The sequence below is a fragment of the Cervus elaphus genome, chromosome 22, assembly GCF_910594005.1.
Source record: "Cervus elaphus chromosome 22, mCerEla1.1, whole genome shotgun sequence".
Lineage (NCBI taxonomy): Eukaryota > Metazoa > Chordata > Mammalia > Artiodactyla > Cervidae > Cervus > Cervus elaphus.
Window position 1 is genome coordinate 35,115,601 of NC_057836.1, and position 25,494 is coordinate 35,141,094.

General features: G+C 40.0%; 1 protein-coding gene across 10 annotated transcripts in view; it reads right to left on the minus strand.

The window, feature by feature from the left end:
- The window catches only part of LMNTD1 (lamin tail domain containing 1), a 475,330-nt gene that overhangs the window by 442,882 nt on the left and 6,954 nt on the right, over positions 1 to 25,494 (minus strand). For 6 of the 10 annotated variants that reach the window (XM_043881335.1, XM_043881332.1, XM_043881329.1 and 3 more), the window contains exon 2: positions 22,677 to 22,749. The exons of the other annotated variants lie outside the window; for them this stretch is intronic. The gene's annotated coding sequence lies outside the window, so the exon portion shown is untranslated. The remainder of the gene's footprint in view (positions 1 to 22,676; positions 22,750 to 25,494) is intronic. 10 annotated transcript variants of the gene reach the window in all.

Sequence of the window (25,494 nt, forward strand, 5' to 3'; positions counted from 1 at the left end):
GAAATGTTTAAAAGGACTTTTCTAAGCAGAAAAGAAAAGGTTACAACTAGAAATATGGAAATTACGCAAGGCAAAATCTCACCAGTAAAGGTAAATATATAGTAAAGATAGCAAGTCAACCATGTATAGAGCTAGCATGAAGGTTCAAAAACAAAAATGTGTCTTAAATGACATTTTAGACTGAGATAAAATTAATATATACAGAATATTCCACCCCAAAACAGCAGAATACACATTTTTTTAGAGTACATTGAACATTCCTCAGAATAGATGACATGGTAGCTACAAAAAAAAGTTTCAAGAACTATAAAACTGCCATCATATCAAGCATCTTTTCCACCACAAAGGCATGAAACTAAAAATCAACTATAAGGGAAAAAGCTGCAAAAAACATAAACACACAGAGTATAAACAATATGCTTACTAAACAGCCAAAAGGTTAACCGACAAAGTCAAAAGGAAACAAAAAATACTTGGAGAAAAATGAAAATGGATACACACTGATCCAAAATCTGTGTCTGTGTGTGTGTGTGTGTGTCTGTGTGTGTGTGTGTGTGAAAATGGATACACACTGATCCAAAATCTGTGTGTGTGTGTGTGTGTGTGTGTCTGTGTGTGTGTGTGTGTGTGTGTGTTAGTTGCTTAGTCATGTCCAACTCTTTGCAACCCCATGGACTGTGACCCACCAGGCTCCTCTGTCCATGGAATTCTCCAGGCAAGAATACTGGAGTAGGTAGTCATTTCCTTCTCCAGGCGATCTTCCTGACCCAGGGATCAAACCCAGATCTCCTGCATTGCAGGCAGATTCATAACCGTACAAGCCACTATGGGATGGGGCAAAAACAGTTTTAAGAGGAAAGTTTACAATAATACAAGCCTACTTCAGGAAACAAGAAAAAAATCTCATATAGACAATCTAACCTTAAACCTAAAGGAATTAGAAAAAGAAAAACAAACAAACCCCAAATTTAGTAGAAGGAAAGAAATCATAAAGATCAGAGCAGAAATAAATGAAATAAGAGACTGAAAAAACAATATAAAAAAAATCAATGAAACTAAGACCTGGTTCTTTGAAAAATAACCAAAGTTAATAAAATTTCAGTCAGACTCAATTAGAAAAAAAGTCAGAGGGTCCAAATAGATCAAATCAGAAATGAAAGAGAACTTACAGCTGACACCAGAGAAATACAAAGACTCATAAGAGATTATTATAAACAATTAAACACAACATACTGGACAACCTGGAAGAAATGGATAAATTCCTAGAAACATAATCTCCCAAGACTGACTTAGGAAAAAAAGAGAAAATATGAAAAGACCAATTACCAGCAACAAAACTGAATCAGTGATTAAAAAATAAAAACAAAAAAACTCCCCCCAAAACGTAAAGTTCGGGGCCAGGTGGCTTTGCAGATGAGTTTACCAAGCATATAAAGATGAGCTCATACCTCTCCTTCTCAAACTATTCCAAAAGAAACTGAAGAGAAAGTATTATTTCCCAACTCATTCTGTGAGGCCAGTGTTACCCTGAGACCAAAACAAGGCAAAGACACCACAGAAAGGAAAGAAGGAAAGAAAGAGAAAGAAAATTATAAGCCAGTATCACTGATGATCATAGAAGCAAAAATCCTCAACAAAATACTAGCAAAGAGAATTCAGCAGTATATTAAAATGATCATACACCATGATCAAGTGGGATTTATCCCAGGGGTACTAGGATGCACAATATCCCACAAATCAATCTATAAAAATCATATGATTATCTCAATGCATGCATACTCAAATCACTTCATTTATGCCTGACTCTGCAACCCCATGGACTGTAGCCTGCCAGGCTCCCCCATCCAAGGGATTTTCTTAGCAAGAATCCTGGAGCAGGTTGCCATTTTCTTCTCCAGGGGATCTTCCTGAGCTACAGATCGAACCTGTGTCTCTTGCATTACAGGCAGATTCTCTAACCATTACGTGGTCTATGACAAACCTACCACCACATTCAAAGATGAAAAGCTGAAAGCATTTCCTCTAAGATCAAGAATAAGACAGAGATGTCCACTCTCACCAAGTTTATTCAACATAACATTGGAAGTCCTAGCCAAAGCAATTATACAAAAAGATATAAAGGGAATCCAAATTGGAAAGGAAGAAGTAAAACTGTCACTGTTTATAGATGACATGATACTATATACAGAAAATTCTCAAGATGCCACCAAAAAAACTAGAGTTCATCAATGAATTCAGTAAAGTTGCAGGATATAAAATTAATATTCAGTGTTTCTATACAATGATAATGAACTATTGAAAAGAGAAATTAATGGAGAAGGAAATGGCAACCCACTCCAGTATTCTTGCCTGGAAAATCCCATGGACAGAGGAGCCTGGTGGGCTACAGCCCATGGAGTCGCAAAGAGTTGGACACGACTGAGTGACTTCACTTTCACTTTCAAGACAAAATTAATAAAATACTGTTTAAAAAAAAAAAAAAGAAAAGAGAAATTAAGAAATTAATCTCAGGCTTCCATGGTGGCTCAGTGGTAAAAAATCCGCCTGCCAATACAGGAGACACAGGTTCAATCCCTGATCCAGGAAGATTCCACGTGCCATGAAGTAACTAAGCTCATTCACCACAACTATTGAGTCTGCGCTTTATAGCCTGGGAGCTGCAATTATTGAGCCCACACGCTGCAACTACTGAAGTCCGTATGCCCTAGGGCCCATGTGTGTTAGTCACTCAGTCGTGTCCAACTCTTTGTGACCCCGCCAAGCTCCTGCGTCTATGGAATTCTCCAGGCAAGAATACTGGAGTGGACTTCCATTTCCTTCTCCCTATGGGCCATGCTCTGCAATAAAAGTAGCCACCATAATGAGAAGCCCACACACCACAACTAGAGAGTAGCCCCCACTCATCATAACTAGAGAAAAGCCCACACAGCAGTGAAGACCCAGCACATATAAAAATAAATAAAATTATAAAAAAAGAAAACAATCTCATTTATTTATAATTTCATTGAAAAGAAATATACCTAGGAATAAATATACTTAGTAATAAATCTAACCAAGGAGGTAAAAGACTTGTACGCTGAAAACTATTAGACATTGATGAAAGTGATGAGAATACAAATGGAAAGACATACTGTGTTCATGGACTGGAGGAATTAATATTGTTAAAATGACTATACTACCCAAGGCAACCTACAGAGTCAACGTAATCCCAATGGCATTTTTCACAGAACTAGGATGAATGATTCTGAAATTTGTGTGGAAACACAAAAGATCTCTAATGGCCAAAGCAACCTTGAGATCAAGAACGATGCTGGAGGCATCACAATCCTTGATTACACATTGATTTGTCTCCTCAGGCAAGCAAAATAAAAGCAAAACTAAACAAATGAGGTAACATCAAACTAAAACCTTTCAAAAAGCGAAAAGAACTGTCAATAAAAAGAAAATGCAGCCTATTTGAATAGAAGAAGATATTTGCAACTGACATGTGATCATGGGTAATATCTGGAATATACAACAAACTTACACAACTCAACATCAAACAAACCTACAACTTGATTCAAAAATGGGCAGAGGACCTGAATAGACATTTCCCCAAAAAGTACATGCAGATGGCCAACAAAAACATGAAAAGATACTCAGCATCTCAAATTATCAGGGGAATGCAAATGAAAACCACAGCGAGATACCACCTTACACCTCTAAGAATGGCTATTATCAAAAAGATAACAAGTAAGTGTTGGTGAGGATATGGTGAAAAAGGGAACCCTGTGCATTGTTGGTGGGACTGTAAATGGACTCAGACACTATGAAAACAGTATGGTGCTTCTTCAAAAAAATTGAATAGAGAACTACCATTTGATCAAGTAATTTCACTTCTGGGTATTTTTTACAAAACAAAAACATATATTCCAAAAGATATATGCACCCAATCTTCGTGGCAGAATTATTTAAAATAGCCAAAATATGGAAGCAACCTAAGTTTTCATTGATGGATGAATGAATAAAGATGTGATTTACATATACAAAGACACACACACACATATGCATACCGGAATATTGCTCAGCCATTAAAAATGAAATCTTGCCATGTACAACAACATAAATGAATCTAGAGGGCATTTAGCTAATTGAAACCAATCAGACAGGCAAAGACAAATGCTGCGCGACCTCACTTACATGTAGATTCTAAAAAACAAAACAAACAAAATGAAATGAAAACAGGCTCATCGATACTGAGAACAAATGGCTGGTTGCTAGAACAGAGGTGTGTAGAAGGCTGGGTGAAATAGGTAAAGGAAAGTAAAAGGCACAGATCTCTAATTACGAAGTTTATAACCCACAGGGATATTAACATACAACATAAGGTTATGGTCAACAATACTGTGGAAACTCTTAATTGGGACACAAGGTTACTAGACTTATTGTGGCGTTCATTTTGTAATATACATGCAAAAGCCAAGTAACAATATAATATACCTGAAACTAACACAACATCTTAAATCAACTTTATTTCAATATTTTTAAAAAGATAACTTCCTTTCAAAAAAATTTAGCTGCTTACAATAGAAGGCATACAGAATCTGTGCTCAAAATGAAATACAAAAACTTTCCATGTTAAATCTGTGGCAGGTTCAGACATGAAGATGAAGGTGCCTGCTTTCCAGAGTTTTCTGAAAAAGCAAAAGAATGTCCATGGAATTGAAAACCAAGTATCCACTGTAATAGTTGACTTCAAGGGAGCTTAGGAAGACAAAAGGAAGCTTCTTTAAGAAAGGGTTAAGTGCTATTATCAGGAATGAGGATCAGGCTACAGGGATACAATTTTAATAAATAAATGGCAAGAAAAACTGGCAGAGACTATGCACCTCTGAACTTCAAATTAACATCTGCCATAAGCATCAAAAGAGTCCCAAATTCTTCACTGTCCAAAACCTCTTGGCCGTCACTAAAACACCTCATGGGGACTGTGAAGTAATATATGTCACAGATTCTGCAACCCTGAGAAGACCAAGAAACAATAGATCATCCTGATCTTTAGGCAAATATGGCATCATCTGAAAGAAGAACATAATCAGATTTATTTGGTTGTCAAACCCTTCAGAGCTGCAAATAATTTACTGTGCTTTATTAAATTTATTTCCTGCATATTTTGAAAAGAATAGTACACTTTGTGTGTGCATTTATGTATGCACTCACACACTCACATCTGTGTCTTTGTGGAAAACAGCAAAGGTTGTTTGCTAAAGTAAGCATAAAAGACTTTTTAGCAAAATCAACTGAATACATCTAAGTGACTATTTTTAAAGTATGATCATCCTTTTAAAAATTGTTTTTAACAGTTTAAAACATTGTAAAAGAAAGAAAATTCAGACCAAGTGGGGAAAAGATAATGTAAACAAGCCAACTCTGAGAACCATCAGAGTTGTCATGATTGTTTCAAATCTGCGATGAGTTTCCTCAAAGCGAGGACAAGGGGCACACTAAATTATAAACCTTTGTTACTGGAATAAGGAAATATTCTAATTCTTAAAAAAAGGGAAGGCTTTCCTTGATTGTAAATGGGAAAGATAGCCCTCATATGGAGCAGACGATGCTATATAATGTAATATGGTATAAACTGTCTTCAACTGGATTTTTATTGCTAACATCAAATGACTGTCTAAAGCAGGGGTCCCCAAACCCCAGGCCACAGACTGGTACCCATCTGCACAGCAGGAGGTGAGTGAGACAAGTGTCACCTGTATTTCCAGCTGCTCCTCAACACTCACATTATTGCCTGAGCTCATTATATATCACAATATAATAATAATAGAAATAAAGTACACAATAAATGTAATGCACTTGAGTCATCCCCAAACCATCAGCCTCCTCCCACACCCCCACATCCATGGAAAAATTGCCTCCCACGAAACTGGTCCCTGGTACCAAAAAGGTTGAGACTGCTGGTCTCAAGCAATGCTGCTTCATGAAGGCACTTCTGGAAGGGTTAAGGCCTCCTTACTAAGCACACTGCCCTCCCGTGCTCTGCAAATACCACTGTTCTCCGGAGAACACATATGATCACTATGGTATGCCTAAGTGAATGTATTTTCCCACCTGATTCTATCCTGTCATATAAACATAGTCAGTGGGATCAAATGACCACAAAATCCACTGATTCATTATCTGCATGGACATAGGAACAAAGGCTCTGAAAGTTGTCAAGGATTTTAGAGGACTCTCGGTCCAATGATAAATTACAGCAGCAAATGTCAGAAAAGGCATCCCTGACAATCGGTATAGGAACTTGGCATGCATACCATCATGGACAGTTGGATCACTCTCTCATAAGGCCATCTGCTCATGGTTGCAGACAGTTGTTTTATTATGTTATGCTGAAAACTACTGGACTGTATTCCCACCAGCTTTTAAAGTCTGTCCTTCAGATCAACTGAGCAGCCCTCAAATATCAGAAGACACTTTGCTTTACCACTTCAATCTTGACTTCCCTAAGCCAGACATCTTCAGTTTATGCTATTCATCTATTTAAAATGATGATGAGGATAATACAATTACCTTTTTTCCTTTATTTTGGCCACGCCATGAGTGGCATTCAGGATCTTAGTTCCGTGACTAGGGATTGAATCCGAGACCCTATGCAGTGAAAGCACAGAATCTTAGCCACTTTTATAGGGACCGTCAAGGAAGTCTCTAAAATTACTTTAAAAGTCACGTAACACTTCAAATTTTTTTCAGTGCTTTGTATACATGTTCTCATTTTATCTTTATGATATATCTCTGAACACTACAATAGGTATTTTAATCATGAGAAAACTAACCAGCCCCTAGATCATACCACTGGTTTATGGCAGAATGTAGACTAGAAGCTTGCTCTCTTCATTTTCTTCCTATCTCTGTTTTTAAATGAGCATTTATAAAATACAGTGAACACTTGCGCTAACTTCAGTGAATATTTAGGAGAAGGAAATTTTGAAGTCATTTTACTAATATTAAGAAAATAATCAGGAAGACACATTTATGGTAATTAATGGTTTTTTCAGTAGTCACGTATGGATGTGATCTATAAAGAAGGCTGAGCACTATAGAGTTGATGCTTTCAAACTGTGGGCCTGGAGAAGACTCTTGAGAGCTCCTTGGACAACAAGGAGATCAAATCAGTCCATCCTAAAGAAAATCAGCCCTGAATATTCATTGTAAGGACACATGCTGAAGCCGAAGCTCCACTACTCTGGCCACCTGATGTGAAGAGCCAACTCATCTGAAAAGACCCTGATGCTGGGAGAGATTGAGGGCAGGAGGAGAAGGGGACAACAGAGGATGAGATAGTTGGATGGCATCACCGACTGTATAGTCGGTGTTTGAGCAAACTCTGAGAGATAGTGAAGGACAGGGAAGCCTGGCGTGCTGCAGTCCATGAAGTCGCAAAGAGTCAGACACAACTTAGCAACTGAACAACAATACTTGCAAATTTACAATTTTTCCAAGTGTTGAGAATTTTTATATAGGTGCTTGAAACTTCTAGAAGAGATATTAAAAGTTTTCTTTTGTTTTTAGCTAAAATTTTGATAAAACTATAGGTCTAACTTCAAGTTCATGTTTAAATTCTCTTATCCCCACTATAAGATAATAAACTAATAAAAACCTTCTGGCTTGTCAAATAAATCTAGACATCTGAGAGAACTTTTAAAAAAAAGTGTGCAGGTTCTAGGAGTTTCTGTACTTCAGTCAGTTCAGACAACATTTTCCCATTGTTTTTCCCTACATCCATCTTCAGCCATTCAATTACTGAGTTCTTGCGCGGCTTCTGATTTCTCTTTTGTGTTCCTAGCAAGAACGGTCAAAATTCAAACATTTACCCTAAAACAGCAACAACAAAAACCCACCAAATACATAAAACTTCACCCACTGGGGTAAAATCCTTAAGGGTCTTAGAACTACATAAGGTACTCAGTGAGATACACAGAAGCAGCAGCAGTTACTGGCATACAATTAATATATCAGCTTTAAAATGTGCCTCCAGGGGCACATTTCAACAAAGTCCAACTTAACTCTCACTGTGCCCAGGAAGTGCTCTACTGAGCAGGAAAAGTCAGGTGGTGAGAGCCGTCTCTGAGGGTCAGCCTGCCCTCATCCATTGGATGTGGACATGTGCATCACTGCAAGGACTTCTGGAGAGCAAGCTGACTCTGCAGTGAGGGGACAGAAGGGGACAGAAGGGGAACGAAGAGGCACTCCACTTCTCCAGGCAACAGAGCACACACCTCTGAAGATGTGATGAGCTGGGGCTTGCAGCAGATTGTACTACTGGAAATATTAGCCTGATTGCACATTGTTTGAGTAGAATAGGTCTGCTCTTTAGTTTCTTTTTTCCTTCCCAAATGTGTCCAAATGTCAATTTGAGCCATTTTCCTAAGGAGCAAACTAAGAGCCATCAGTATATTGAAAACAAAAACTAGTCAAAATGGCCACAATCAGAGAGGAGTAGATTAGGAAGATGTGCATGAAATTTAGATTAACCAGCCTCAGGATACTGACTCAGCCACCAGTCAGGCGTATTTCCAGTGTTCAGCCTTGCAGGCAGTCACCAGTGGTTGGGCAGCAGTAACTTAGGTTATCATGCTACCAAAATATGGAATTGGTTCCTTCACCTTGCATCTTCCTAGGATTCTCTACTAAGAATCCTAGCTTTTATTTCGGAGAAGGCAACGGCAATCCACTCCAATACTCTTGCTTGCCTGGAAAATCCCACGGACAGAGGAGCCTGGTAGGCTGCAGTCCATGAGGTCACTAAGAGTCGGACACGACTGAGCGACTTCACTTTCACTTTTCACTTTCATGCATTGGAAAAGAAAATGGCAACCCACGCCAGTGTTCTTGCCTGGAGAATCCCAGGGACGGAGAAGCCTAGTAGGCTGCAGTCCATGGGGTCTCACAGAGTCGGACACAACTGATGTGACTTAGCAGCAGCAGCAGCTTTTATTTTCCTTAAAGTTTTATTTTTTTTTATGTAGATCATTTTTAAAGTCCTTATTAAATATGTTAAAATATTGCTTCTGTTTAATATTTCACTTTTTTGGGCCATGAAGCATGTGAGATCTTAGCTCCCCGACCAGGATTGAACCTGTACCCCCCGCATTGGAAGGCAAAGTCTTAACCACTGGGCTGCCAGAGAAGTCCCAAGATTCCCAGCTTTTAAAATATCATTCCTGACTCCCCAGTCTTTGCTGTGCTTTCTTTCTAGAAGCCAATAAAATCATTGAAATAGAGCAGGCTTTACAGGAAAGAGTTTGCTTTTGTCCTAGATTCTCCTACCTATAGGGAGAGGATGATTATTCCAGGCTCCTCATGTTTTTCCTTGCATCTAGAGAGACCTCAGTTCATGTAACATTTCTAGCTTCCTTACTCTTTTACCAATCTGTCTCAGAGAATGAACAGCAAATTACTGAATGATAAATTTGAGAAAAGTAAATAGGGCCTGCAAAAGCTCGGCCACTGTCAAGCTCTCTTTCCTTGGGGAATGACTCCAATAATGCACATATATGCACATCTTGTCCTCCATGTTGGAAGTTTTACAAGGGGAGGCTCGCACGGGAGGAGACGTGTCCATCTGGCCTGGCCCAGTAGATTGGTCTGCCTATTTCTGAGCTATAGCATTAAGAAGCCCACAGTTGCTGCAGTTCTAACCCCACATTATCCCTCCCAGCCTTAATCAGTAATAAGTACGGTATTCTGATCTCCATCTGTCTTTCTCCTTGTCTATCTCTTAAGTGGCTTAGAACTCAGGACCCCTTTTTAACTGTGTTGACCTCACAAAGCTATTTTACTATCGTCATTCTTAACCACTCATGTGAACATCTTGTGCCTCTTCTGAATGTTACTATTTTGACTACCTGGCAGAAATGTGAAGGTAAAGAGTCTAGCACAGAGCTTGTCATTCAATTAAAATTTACTTTGCTTTTAATTTTATTTTAGTCATCACCCCGTTGTCTTAATTCCGTCTTCCCTTTAATTTCCTCCAATAAATTGGCTTCTTCTTATCTCTCATCATAGTCATCAACACTTTTTTTATTAATGTTGGTTTTTAATAAACGTTTGGCTATAAAAGGTCCTCATTGCTGCACGTGGGCTTTCTTTAGTGCAAGCAAGGCAAGTGGGGGCTACTCTGGTTGCGGAACATGGGCTTCTCATTGCCATGGTATCTCTTGTCGTGGCACACAGGCTCTAGGTGTGCAGGCTTCCACAGTCGTGGAGAGCAGGCCCACTTGCCCTGTGGCATGTGGCATCTTCCCGGACCAGGGACAGAACCCATACATCAGCTCAGTTGGTAAAGAATCTGCCTGCAATGCAGGCGACGCAGGTTTGATCCCTGGGTCAGGAAGATCCCCTGGAGAAGGAAATGGCAACCCACTCCAGTATTCTCGCCTGGAGAATCTCATGGACAGAGGAGCCTGGCAGGCTGCAGTCCATGGGGTCGTAGGAGTTGGACATGACTTAGCAACTAAACCACTACCACCCTATACTGGTGGGCAGATTCTTAACTACTTGACCACCAATGAAGTCCTTCAAGGCTTTCTTATTAAACCTTTCTGTCTCCAGACACTGCCCTAAATCAACCTAAATTTGGTTCTTAAAGTGAACGAGCAGCATCTACATCTTTGGAGAATTTGGTAGAAAGGAAACTCTCAGGCCTCATCCCAGATCAACTGAGTCAGAAACTCCCAGGGTGGGGCCTAGAGACTTGTGTTTTTATAAGCCCTCCAGGTAATTCTGATGCATGGTCAACCTTGAGAAACAAAGGCCTAAGTCATTCAGTTTCTGTTCAGTTCCATGATTTGTCTCTGCCCAGATACTTTTCTTTTTGTACCTTAGTCTCTTTATTTTTGTACCTTAGTCTCTTTACCATTTTGTTTGGTATCATTATCAATTGTTTCATACCTGAAAGCCTTAATTACCAACCCCTCATCTCCATCACAAAAAGGATAAAAAAGTGTTTTTGGCCCTCAGATGGTTTATAATTAGTATCTACAGGTCTCTTTTATTCAGATTTTTTTTTTTTTTTTGCCCACTCCAAATTATTATACATAACTCACTGAAAATTTGGGCAACTCAGTTTGTTTTAATTTAGTTTACCAAGTATCCATTTTCAAAACCACTGGATAACATAAACCTACTCACAAATCTGCAAGTCTTTGCTCTGTGTTTTGTTTTTAATGTGTAAATAGAAAATCTCCTGCTAGAGGAAACTACAGGTAGCACTGAAAAATAAACTGGTTTTCACAGCACCAGTTTACCAACAACCTGAAAAGCACCAAGCAATTCAATTATCCTAAAATTGTCATCCAATTTGCTTCTCTGTGGGAGAGCTAGTATTCTCATGTCATGAAGACCAAGAAATTATTTGCTTTCTGGAATATGTGAATATTTTCCTTCCTACTACTGCTGAATTTCTGAAAAAATATCTGGGGATAAGGAGGATGGGATGGGGATTGGGACCAGGGGTAAGGGGAGAAGAGAGAAAACAGGAGCTGAGGAAAAAAAAAAGAAAGAAAGATTTTTTAAAATTTCAAATGAGGCCCAAATATCACTATTTAATGAATAAGCTTTAAAATTATCCTTTAGTAACTTTTAGTTAAGTCTAGGTACTTCAAATAATTAAATGGTTCAGATATTTATTAAGTTCCTTCCTAACATTCCTCAACTATTTATGCAAATTAATTTTCAATCAACAAAATCTGTAGACATTTATGAGTCTATAATAAATTAGTGTTAATGAGCAACATTTTGGGGAAATATCACTCTTTCTCATGCCTTTCATTTACAAGGCATTTCGAAGGGAAGCAAGTCATTCATTTAAATTGTAATGAAAAAGCATTTAGTATTTATTAGTGTGTAGGAGTCTTGTTCTCAAGGGAGTATTTCACAGCTATTATTCATTCAATCTCAGTTTCCCTAGGAGGGAGGGAGAGGGTGCCCAGTGAGCCAAAGTCCATGAGTTGAGTCATTGTTCAGCTCCATTCCAAAGGACTACTCAGTTTCAACCAAACCCCTGAGGTTCAAGTTAAGATTCTCTGGCTAAGGCTATTCTCTGTGATCTAGTCCCACTAGCAACAGCTCAGACATCACTTATCCATGGACAGAAAAACTCTGCCTGTGGAACAAATGCTTTCCAGGATAAAGCAGACATTCCTAGAGTTGCATCTTCAGATTTCTTCTGAGATTCCCACAGTCCCCGTAATAGCCAGATCTTACACCTTAGTCTCAATATTACAAGATCTTTAATTTGGTTATGGTGAATGAGAGAAGTCCTTTCTGATTTCATCTTCGTTGATTTCTATCTTTTGTCCTTGCTTTATCCTATAGAAATGACACCTTGGTCTCATTTCTTTCTTAAGTCTTCTTTCTAATCCTAGCTGATCAAGTTCGTGCTGGTTTCCCTTGCTTTACCAATCAATCTGGACACTAGACAAGTGACTTCAACACTGCCTTCTTGAACACTCATTCCACTCCTTTTCTTGAATCTTCCATGTTAATTTCGGCCTCTGATCCTTTCAACTCCATCTCTTACACTTAAGCTACAAAACTTTTGGGAAAGACTCCAAAACCATTTCAAATATGGTCCAAAATAAAAAAGCAATAAATAAATTATCCACCTTGAAGAATATTAATGTTAACGTTAGTATTATTTTAAAAAAATAAAAATGGAAAAGTCATTCTTAGCTCTTAACAAAACAGGCAGCAGGCTGGACGTGGTTCTCTGGTTGGCTGACCCATCCCAGGGCCATCACCACAGTCACGTGTTCCTCAGCCCTTTATTCCTCCCTCCCCACTGTGATACTCTTTCTTCTTAAAAGCTGTCTTTATGTTTGTTTTAAATGAAGAGTTGTTTGCCACGTTATTTCCTGAAGATAGAGACTTCCTCTAGATGGGGCTTAGGAAAAAAAATATATTAATACAGTCTTCCCATTTGCAGATAAGGAAGTTGAGGCCCAGTTTGGATCTATCAAAGAGTTGAGTAGCACTGAAGCCAGCATTTGAAGATTCTTTACACTAAGACTCTAGAGGAACTGTCACACAGCAGTCAATTACTATAATATAGCTTATATTGTAATATATATGTAATATTTTTTATTTATTTATTTTTTAATAATATATATGTAATATTTTTAAGCACAGAAACCAAGACACAAAACTTAATCAAGGTTCTTTTCAGACCTATGATCCATATTATACTGGCTCCCTCTGATATAAGCATGTTCTCTCTTCGGTCTGATGGCCGGTTACGATACTTCCACTTTGCTTAGTCAGGCAGCTAGGGATTGGTGGAAGAAGGGAAACAATGTTTATTATAGCAAAGATCTACAGATGTCGGTATAAGGTTGAAGTAAAAATCTTCATATGTATAAAGAAGATCTAGATAATAGCTACCATGATCTTTTACTGGCAGACAAGAGTTAAAATCCAGTACAGTAAGTCCCCCACACGAGAACCTTCAAGCTGTGAACTTTCAAGATGAGAACCTGCATCTGGTTCCATCAACATCAGGCATGAGGAAAGCTGCAGCTGGCCCTCTGTCTCCTGTTGGTGATGATCCTTCAGCTCTTCCATCTCCCACCCCTTCTCTCTCCTCCACCTGTTCACTTGATGCCAACCCTTGAATGCCATCTGTTGTACTGGACTACTGCACTTTTCAAGGTATTATACTGTAAGACTAACAATGTTTGATTTTTTGTGCTTCTTTTTTGTTTATTATTTGTGTGAAAAGTACTATAAACCTATTACAGGACAATACTGAGTAGCCAATTGTATTAGTTGGGTACTAGGCTAACTTTGCTGGACTTACAAATTGCCCTGACAAACATACTCTCTGAATGAAATTCGTTCATATGTAGGGGACTTAATGGATTGTATTTTTTTTTAAGTAAGATGAATTTACTACTAGTTAAAATATGTCAGGAGAGAACGAAATATTTTCCTGACGCACCTTACCTGCCTCCTGAGAAATCTGTATGCAGGTCAAGAAGCAACAGTTAGAAACAGACATGGAACAATGGACTGGTTCCAAATCGGAAAAGGAGTACATCAAGTTTGCATATTGTCACCCTGCTTATTTAACTTATATTCAGAGTACATGATGAGAAACACTGGGCTGGATGAAGCACAAGCTGGAATCAAGATTGCCGGGAGAAATATCAATAACCTCAGATATGGAGATGACACCACCCTTATGGCAGAAAGCAAAAAGGAAACTAAAGAGTTTTTTGATGAAAGCAAAAGCAGAGAGTGAAAAGCTGGCTTAAAACTCAACATTCAAGGCATCCAGTCCCATCACTTCATGACAGACAGATGGGGAAACAATGGAAAAAGTGACAGACTTAATTTTCTTGCACTCCAAAATCACTGCAAATGGTGACTGCAATCATGAAATTAAAAGATGCTTGCTCCTTGGAAGAAAAGTTATGACAAACCTAGACAGCATATTAAAAAGCAGAGACATTACTTTGCCAACAAAGGTCCATCTAGTCAAAGCTATGGTTTTTCCAGTAGTCATGTATGGATGTGAGAGTTGGACCATAAAGAAAGCTGAGCACAAAAACATTGATGTTTTTGAACTGTGATGTTGGAGAAGACTCTTGAGAGTCCCTTGGACTGCAAGGAGATCAAACCAGTCAATTCTCAAGGAAATCAACCCTGAATATTCATTGGAAGGACTGATGCTGAAGCTGAAGCTCCAATACTTTGGCCACCTGATGCAAAGAACTAACTCACTGAAAAGACCCTGATGCTGGAAAAGACTGAAGACAGGAGGAGAAGGGGATGACAGAGGATGAGATGGTTGGATGGCATCACCAACTCGATGAACGTGAGTTTGAGTAGGCTCCGGGAGTTGGTGATGGACAGGGAGGCCTGGATGCTGCAGTCCATGGGATCACAAAGAGTCAGACACGACTAAGTGACTGAACTGAACTGAATGCCTATTTCATCCTCTTAAAAGTTCTGTCTCAGAATTTACCCAGAGTTCTGAGTTCCATGAAGAATACAGTAATATTCACTAGTGCTTCCCTTGTGACTTGGTGATAAAGAATCTGCCCACCGATACAAGAGACATGGATTTGATCCCTGGGTTGGGAAGATCCCCTGAAGAAGGAAATTGCAACCCATTCCAGTACTCTTGCCTGGAGAATCCCATGGACAGAGGAGCCTGGTGAGCTATACAGTCCATGGGGTTGCAAAAGAGTTGGAGGTGACTTAGCAACTAAACAACAGCAACATTAATTTCATAGATTCTTCTGTAACCCCATTTCCTACTTCTCCAATTTTAAGATTCGAGGAATGAATTCATCCCTATTTCATTCAAGGCCTACATGTTTGCTCTTTAGCCATGGGCCAATCTGGCACTTTTTAACTTTCATACTTTATATTATTTTGTTAGTATCTATTCTAACGGATACTAAAGGAAGAAGCATACAAAAAGCCTTAATTATAAATGTTATTTTACTTTGCGAGGAAAACAAAGCAAATCAACAAATTATATAAACAAAAATATTCAGCGAAGAAGTACCATTAGATATGACACCAATGGTGGGATAAAAACAAACCATGAATATGTGTGTGATTCTGCCCTCATTCCAATTTGTAATTTTTCTTTTTTGAAATTCAATGATGTTAACCTTGCTTTATGCTTCTTTCATTATTGTGTTATAAAGTGACCCTTGAAGAATTTTGTTTCTTGAGAACGCATTTGATCATAAGCAGAATTTGGCCCTAATTAAAATAGGATTATCATGGGATACTATATCAAAGAAATGTGCTTCTGAGGTGGGTATTCTTTTACCTATTTTCCTTTAATGGATATAATGAAGGCCAGAACATATTACCCTTTTCAAATAACAACTCTTTGGAAAATATGTCTGGCCTTGGTAAACAGATTTTTATGTTCGAATGGAAGATTAAATGAGCCTTACTCTTTGGAAAATATGTCTGGCTTTGGCAAGCAGATTTTTATGTTTGAATGGAAGATTAAATTAACCTTATCCATTTCTTAATGTATAGAGAAAACTCCTAAGAGAAACAAAGACGAATGTCTATAGAGTTTTGTTTTCTGAGGAAAATGACTCTGTGTTTATATAGTTTGATTATTCAGTATACTGAGGTTAAATACTTTACAATAGGACATCTTGTAAAATAATTTTTGTAGCAATTTTATGGAGTAGGCTAAACTGCTATTAAGAAAAGAGCCCCAAAGTACAGCGGCTCAAAGAACAATGAAGTTTATTTGTCTCCCAGTTAACGGGGCAAGATACGTGCCCCAGCTTGGTGGCAGCTCTGCGTCAGTCACTGGAGACCCAGGCAGGCAACAGTTCTGCCCTCTGCAGCTGGCGTGGTCTAGCTGGTCAAGTAGGGGAAAGAAAGATCTCCGGCCAGGGAGATCCACTGAAGCAGACGAGGCAAAAGTTCTTCAAACCGCTTGGACTCACATTCCATTGGCAAGCATCCAGTCCCACGGCCACACCTGGCTCCATGGCAGACTGGAAAATCATGGCAGTCTCTCTATGAGGCCCGGAAGGAAGAGGGGACAAACAGAAATAGTGGACAACTGCAGTCTCCACATACTCTAATTATGAAAAATTCACAAATCACCAACCACATGCATTGCAAAGGTCTCTAGAATGCTACCTAAAACAATAAAATGTAAGAAACCAACAGGTTCAGTTTTTTCTACTATGAAAATATTCAACAAGGTAAAAACTAACGCAGGTCTCTTTGATTTTATGTCACCACATCAAAAAGATTTTTTTTTTTGGTACCAAACACATAAAGGAAATACCCCACTTAAAATAAATCATGTTCTAAAAGCTGGGAATTTGTTTTCCCATAGAAACAATGTTCTAGAAATGGCCAGGTTCCAAAATTATTTCAAAAGGGCTCATTTACCTCCTGTGGTACATCTGCAATGAAAAGTACTGGAACACAATACTGTACTGCAGCATTCAAGATGTGAGCCAGAAATAATTTTTAAAAATATTTTCAGTAAGGAAATTAAGTTTAATTAGAGAAGGATGTGGTGGGGGGAGTGGGAAATGAATATTAATACTTTTAATATAAAGTCAAAGTGAACTCTCAGAAGTATTCTGGTGGTGGTTCTTTAATTTAAAAACACACCAAAATGTGCAGTCCTCTTTCGAGATTAATCATAAGCAAAACAAATATGCTCACCAGCCATGCATTACAGGTAGATTTTTAGAATAACATGGGAGGGAGAATATAACGAACAGGGGTATACGAGGAGAGGAGTCAATAAGGTAACCAGGAAAGAGAACGGAAGGGAGGAAAAATCTCCTGTGCTCAAGCCTCTAGTGTACAAGGCGTGAATAAAGAGATGAGCAGAAGGAAAGACACAGCTGAGTGTGGAGGAAAGGAACCAAGATGGACACAGGCATCCATCTAGGGGGAAGCATGGGAACAATGAGGATTGAGTTTTCCCTGATCCCATCTCCAGGACATTGATTACTGCCTGCCATGAGGGTCTCAGACTGGTAAAGGCAGCATGCACCTGACCACAGGGAGAGAAAGAATGTTCACGATCTAAGAGGAATTTAGGGAGTGACTGACTTCTATTCCATTTCACTCTAATTGGCACAAGGAAAATTTGTGGTTTAAAATTAAGAAAAGGAAAACATATCAAAATCCAAATTAGAGGCCTCCCCTGGTGGTTCAGTGGTTGAGAATCTGCCTTCCAGTGCAGGGGATGTGGGTTCAATCCCTGGTCAGGGAACTAAAATCCCACATGCTACAACAAAGACTTTGCATGTCGCCAACTAAGCCCCTGTGCCAGATGGGAAGAGGTCCTTGAGACCCAACAAAGACCCAGCACAGCCAAAAAAAAGTCAACCAGAAGAACCTTGACGGCAGAAAAGATACACCCGAACGGGGCCCCTATGAAGGTAATTCTTTGCATCTTTCAAGTACACATGTTTTTTTTCTTTCTAGCTGTTTTATTTCAGTACAACTTAATAGTTCCTTAATATGACAGGACTTCTGAAGATGCTTGATCTTGAGTAAAAAGGCAATTTTGAGCAGCCTGATCCAGAGTTAAGTCTTGTGTCTTAAATACAGTGGAAAGCTGTTCCCCACGAGTGTGGCTGACTGCTCACAGCCCATTGATTGCAGAACTCACCAAGGGATGTGGTTTCTCTCGCTTGACAACTGCACGTACTATAATGAGAAAGACATGACATTGGGCTCCTCCAAAATTGCCTCGAATTGCTTTCTGAGCAGTACTTGGTCTAACAGTGGCACTGGCCACAAAGAACCATCACCCCGGGTATCACCAGCCCACCCAGCCTTTTTGAATACTGAACATGAAACAGAGATTTCTTTAACTTCTGAAAATGAAAGCACCTTTTGAAAATAAATATAAATTCTCAAATTGGCTGCAAACTATTGAATCAAAAGCTCTTTGTGGTTTCAGAGACTATTAAGACAACCCCAAACCTGTCAGCACAATTTCACTCACAAATTTCTCTTATCCTGATTTATTGCTGCATTGACTATTTTGCAGAGAGATCCAAGTTTATGACACAAGGAATAGAAATGGTGTGTAGCTTAATAAATACAAATGTTTGTCTGCATCCCATCTTGAGTCTTAACTCTGAGTCTAATTTGCTGCATTATTTTGAGCAGTCCCCAGACATCTCTGGCTCTGACTCCTCAACCAGCAATCAAAGATTCTGGATGAGATGAGCCTAAGACCCAATCCAGCTCAACTGACAGGCAGTAATTCAAGTTTTCTCAGCTTCAGTTTGGCCATGACAGAGGACTTGACTGGTTTACAGACAGATTCAGCAACCAGTTCAGCCAAATCACCTGGCTTACCAGTATTTTTTATTTGAAGTAATAACTTCTGAGTGAGGATGTTTATCAGCAGAATGGACCCAAAAAACCAAACAACTGTGTGAAGAAACTGTTCTGTCTCATATTTGCCCACCTGATATTGGTGCTCGTTTCTGAATCATCACCAGGGATTTCCTCTCCCCATTCCTAACTAAGAGGCTGGGTTTCTTGTCTTACACTTGACTCAGTGTCCCACCATGAGATAGAAGGGAAAGCATCTCACTAAAACATCAGGCCTTTGACCTGAAACTTCTGTTGTCTATAGTAAGAGTAAGGATAAAGGCTACCTTGAACTGGGGCCCACTCTAGGTCAGATCACATTATTTGGTAAATATTCATTATCATCATCTCTTTTTATACATGCAGATATGGAGACCCAGACGGATAAACAGCCTGAAGTCAGCCCTATCAGCCCTATTCTAGATGCTAATCCACTCACTTCAGGGTTGCCTGGAGGCATCTACGGGACTCTGTTCTCAAGAGTGGGGCAAGAATGGCCAGGAGGGTGAAGAAAGGTTAAAAACTGACAACCAGCATTAGAAGACTTCAATATATTTCATTCTCAAATAGTCTATGGCTTTTGCTAATTGTCCCTGCTCAGGCTCAGGACTCTGAAGGGAGTTCTAAAAAAATGCATTAATTTGCTTTTCATTTATCTAACAAAAAGACTCACGCAAGCACCTCTTCTGTGCATAGTAACTACTGAACTGGCTGCTGGAGAGCATGTCTGAAAGAAGAGAACACTCCAAGATGCTGTCCACACCCTGGGAGGATTATATTCCAGTCCTAGAAATCTTTCAAACCTCCTTTAAACCTATGTTACTTCCCAATGCATCTTCTCTTCTGCCCATGTTACTTTCTGCCCATACTAAGAAGTTAGGGTATCACCACAGTGTACTTTCTCTCAGTTTTAGAAACTTGAATTTTATTTATTTATGTGAATTCTTCACTATCTCTAAAATATATCCTAAGGATGTCCTTTGAGCGCTCACATAAACTATTCGTTACATGTAAAGCAGTTCTTACCCCAGATCACTACCTCCCTTTTCTAACTCCAGACTACTGGAAAGGCAGAAGTTAAAATGACCTGCCATGGGGTCTCTATCAGTTTCCTTTTTCTGCAGAGCACCAAGGTCTAGGGATTGATTGCAAGGCCTGGAATTTTAGCTCCCATGTTTCACTCTGTCTTGCTTGTCTTGCTTTTTTAACTTAACTTGTTCCTAATAATTCCTTTATATCCCTTTATTTGAGGCTACATAAAATGGCCAGAGAGGACTAGACTCCCTACCTACACAAGACCCCTAGAGTTACAGTCATGATTATTCTTTTATTATATTACAGGAGAAGGGAAATTGACATGCTATTCATCTCTGATTAATTCCTGACACTTGGTTCTAATAAACAGAGTTTCTGTTTTAAACAACACTTCCCTAGGAAACAGCAGGTGCTAAAATTAAAACACAGAACCAAAAAATACCTCTGCCCTGAGGGAAATAAAAAGATCTCTTTTTGACTTTCTCTCTGAAGCTGTCCAGGGCTGAATTGATTATCTACTTCCATCTAGAATCACTAGAGTATTATGCAGTTTTTCCTGCAGCTTGACATGCTGTTACGACCCCTATTAGTACATGGATGTCCCAGTTTTGAGGGCAGCAAGAAACACGAGGCTATTTCTTCATAAGGTATCCAGTCTTTGTACACTTATTTGTTATAAAGCTCTGGTGGCCCATATTCCTTAGAGGATAATGACTGTTTTGGAAACCAATGCTCAGAAATCAATATACAAATTGAATGCTAGGAGTGAAGTCACAGAATAAGGTAAAAAAATAAATAAATAACAGAGTTATTTTCACTGAGTATTACGTTCCTGGTGCAAATGAAGCTTAACTCATTTTTCTTTTTTCTGGATATCTTTTTTTTTTTTATTGTAGTGGTTTTTGCCATACATTGACATGAATCAGCCTTTTTTCTGGATTTCTTAATCTGATTTCTGAGCTGCTCTTTGGGTCATTATTAGGAGCTGAAGCAAGCCTTCTATGTCTCTTCTCTTTCAATGGTACTAATTATTTTAATTTCTGATTCATATGCTCAAAATGTTAGAGCTAGATATGACATTTAAGGTAATTCTATAAGCCCTTGCTGTGAAAAGCATGCAGACCCACCTGTATATCTGGTCCACCTGGAATAAACACAGGTGGAGGGTATTCAGGGAACAGTGGAAGAGGAAAGGGGATTCCCATCAGGCAGCCAGCTCTATCAGTCAATGCTGAGGTCAAAGAACCCCTGTCAGGCCATGCTGCCACCACACAGAGGTGCAGTGAGGCAAATGGGCATGCCCAGGGTCACGAAGCCAATTAAGCAGAAGAACTAGCACTCACTGGGTTATTTACCAGGATGGTCTCTTATCTGGTAAAAGACATGTAAGACCAGGAATGTCCTTGAAAATGCACATCATTGTCTTAGCCATAGTTCACTTGTGGGTTATATGCCTAATTTGCTTGTAAATTGACTTGGAAACTTATCAATCACTCTAAAACAGTAGATTAATGTATTTTGCTGGGTGAGCAGTCCATGGTGAGAAAGCTTTGATGCTGCTGGGACTGCCCAATCCTCACTCTCTACCCCCTCAGCCTCAGCACACTTGGGGGACCGGGTGAAAGGGATCTACCTAACCCAGACCTCAATTTACAATTCTAGTCTAATCTCTGCACCCTGAACCCATGCCAACTGTATGTTTCATTCTCTCAGCACTTTTTAAGTCTTGCCTCACTCATTAACCACATATCATACTGGGAAAAAGTGTAGATTTTGAAACCAGACTTCCTGGATCTGAATCTCAGTTGTGCCACATCTAATGAAGGACCATGATTTGGCTTCCTAATCTATAAAATGGGTATGATAATATGATACGGGTTGTTATATTTTAAAATTTATTATGTTAGAGGTATTTAGAAGAGTATTAAAAAGTCAAGACATCACTTTGTTGACAAAGTTCCATCTAGTCAAAGCAATGGCTTTTCCAGTACTCATGTATGAATGTGAAAGCTGGACCATAAAGAAGACTGAGTGCCGAAGAACTGATGCTTTTGAACTGTGCTGTTGGAGAAGACTCTTGAGAGTCCCTTGGACTGCAAGGAGATCAAACCAGTCAATCCTAAAGGAAATCAACCCTGAATATTCTTTGGAAGGACTGATGCTGAAGCTGACTGGACTGGAGGACTGGAGCTGAAACCAATACTTTGGCCACCTGATGCAAAGAGCTGACTCATTTGAAAAGACCCTGATGCTGCGAAAGATGGAGAGCAGGAGGAGAAGGGGACGACAGAGGATGCAATGCCGGGATGGCGCACCCACTCAATGGACATGAGTCTGAGCAAACTCCAGGAGTTGGCAATGGACAGAGAGGCCTGGCGTGCTGCAGTCCATGGGGTCGCAAAGAGTCGAACATGACTGAGCAGCTGAACTGAACTGAAAGTATATTCTCACCTATAAGCCTGCAGATGATAATCATAATAGCAACAACAACACTTACTTATCAAGCAATGTACTAAATGCTTTACACACATTATTCCAGTTAATCACAGTAACTCTTTACATGCTACCAATATTATCCTCTTCTCCCCTACCCCTTATTTTTTTGCAGATAAGAAACCTAAGGTCTCAAGTAGTAAGAAGCACAGTCAGGACCTGAACCAAGATCTGTCTCGATATCCTCCCAATCTTTCTGAGAAAAGAGCTTTAGAGTTCTCTTAAAGTTCTTTTATTTCAACAGACTGCCTTACCTCCCATGCAGGTCAGGAAGACTGGGATCCCCACCCAGGGTGATGAGCAGCAGCAGGAAGCGAAGGGTCTCTCCTGGAAAGTGTGAGGAATAAGACGATGACACCATGACTGTCTTAACCAGCCACCCCGCTGGGTCACACGGCACCTACATGGGCTGTACTGCTAAGGGCACCCCAACTCCTTACTCATTTGGGAACCATATCTGGAAATGTTCTGGTTCCAGCCAGGGAGGTACTATTCGTAACCTCAACGTCAGTAGTTCTTGGAGTCATTTATTTCTATCCCAGCCTGTAGGGTAAAGGGAACATCTCTTTCATTCCCTAATTAGGGAAAAAATTATGGTTTTCCTCCCTTCCTTCATAGCCGATAATAGCCTGTATCTTACACTCTTGCCCCATACTCATCTATTCATCTGTGTCAAAAATGTACCTTCCTTTAGTCTAAAATGGTGCCTTCAGTGGAAGGGTTGGGGCTGAAGGGCCAGGGGAGGAAGAGAAGGGAAGTCTCTGAGTTTGCTAGAGAAACCTGTGAACTGTCTTGTAGCCGCTCCTGTACACCCACCCACACCTGTATCTCCTGGGTGCTCTCCATCTGCCTCCCTCACTCCCCCCCAGGACCACAGAGCCTTTCCTCAGCACCTCCCAGGATAGCCTTGGGGTGCTCCCCTGAAATGCAGCCTTACAGCACAGCCTCTGCTTTTCTCAAAGACCAACCGTAGTACCCACACTGGGGGTGGCTCATGGAGCTAAACTGAGAAAGGGGAACATCCTGGGATGGATAAATATTCAAACTACTGTACAATTGTGCTCATTTCACGTGCTAGCGAGGTAATGCTCAAAATCTTTCAAGTTAGGCTTCAACAGTATGTGAACTGAGAACTTCCAGATGTACAAGCTGGATTTAGAAAAGGCAGAGGAATCAAAAGGCAGAGATCAAATTGGCAACATCCGTTGAATCATAGAAAAAGCAAGAGAATTTCATAAAAATATCTACTTCTGCTTCATTGACTATGCTAAAGCCTTTGACTGTGTGGATCATAACAGACTATGCAAGATTCTTCAAGACATGGCAATACCAGACCACCTTACCTGCCTCCTGAGAAATCTGTATGCAGGTCAAGAAGCAGCAGTTAGAAATGGACATGGAACAACAGACTGGTTCCAAATTGGGAAAGGAGTATGTCAAGGCTGTATATTGTCACCCTGCTTATTTAACTTACATGCAGAGTACATCATGAGGAATGCTGGACTGGATGAAGCACAAGCTGAATCAAGAGCGCAAGAAGAAATATCAACAACCTCAGATATGCAGATGACACCACCCTAATGGCAGAAAGTGAAGAGGAACTAAAGAGTTTTTTATAAAAGTGAAAGAGGAGAGTGAAAAAGCTGGCTTCAAACTCAACATTCAAAAAACGAAGATCATGGCATCCGGTCCCATCACTTCATGGCAAATAGATGGGGAAAATATGGAAACAGTGAGAGATTTATTTTCTTGGGCTCCAAAATCACTGTTGACAGTGACTGCAGCCCTGAAATTAAAACACTTCCTCCTTGGAAGAAAAGTTCTGACAAATCTAGACAGTGTATTAAAAAGTAGAGACATCTCTTTGCCAATGAAAGTCCATCTAGTCAAAGCTATAGTTTTTTCCAGTAGTCATGTACAGGTGTGAGAGTTGGACCATAAAGGAGGGTTAAAGCTGAAGAACAGATGCTTCCAAACTGTGGTGCTGAGAAGACTCCGGAGTGTCCCTTGGACTGCATGGAGATCAAACCAGTCATTCCTAAAGGAAATCAATCCTGAATATTCACTGGAAGGACTGATGCTGAAGCTGAAGCTCCAATACTTTGGTCACCTGATGTGAAGAGCTGACTCACTGGAAAAGACCCTGATGCTGGGAAAGACTGAAGACAGGAGGAGAAGGGGACGGCAGAGGATGAGATGGTTGGACATGAGTTTCAGCAAACTCTGGGAGACAGGGAAGGACAGAGGAGCCTGGCATGCTGCAGTCCCTGGGGTCACAAAGAGTGGGACATGACTTAGTGACTGAGAAATTAAAAATCTCCCCATGTCCACCACCATATTTAGCTGACAAAGTATTACAGGATGTCAGAGAAGCTGAAGTTGAATGTTTATTATATCAAGAGTGGTGGGGGAAAAGGGATAAGAATCTGAAAAGGAACATATAACTGAATCACTTGGCTGTAAACCCAAAACTAACACAAGACTGCAAATCAACTATAATTTGAAAAAAAAAGAGCAGTGGAAAAGCCATTTGAAGAAAGGCAAGTACAGCTCCAGTGGCCAAGGAAGATAGAAACCCTGGTGTGCAGCTCAGGGATTGACAGAAGAAAGATAAATAGGCAAGTACCGTTTCTAGGGGCAGTGGAAGAAAGGGGGAGCTTGGCAAGTGGGCCTCAGACATAAGCCTTAACCCAAGGTGCCCTGTCCCATCCCAGCCTGTCTGGAGCTATCCTACATTTCCCTAACATCCCTTGCTCCTTTCCTTGCTGGGCACTTCACCTCAGTCCCTGCAGCTTCCACCACCTACCCCTGCTTAGCACGACATGCAGGCGAGGAGGGAGGGAGTTTCCAAGCCTGTGCTGGAAGAGGGGATGGCTCCTCCCAATTCCAAGCTGTGCTCTGAACATACCTTCCTTTAGAAACATGCTCACACGTGGGACTTGGCCTCTGAGGAACTTTTTAGTAGTATGCTTCAGTTGTTACACGATCAGTAAGGGTTGGTGTAGGGCTCTGATTTCTTAATGGGTACTGCTGGTACCGTTCTCAGATCCCTTTTTCGGGCTGTGAGTCGGT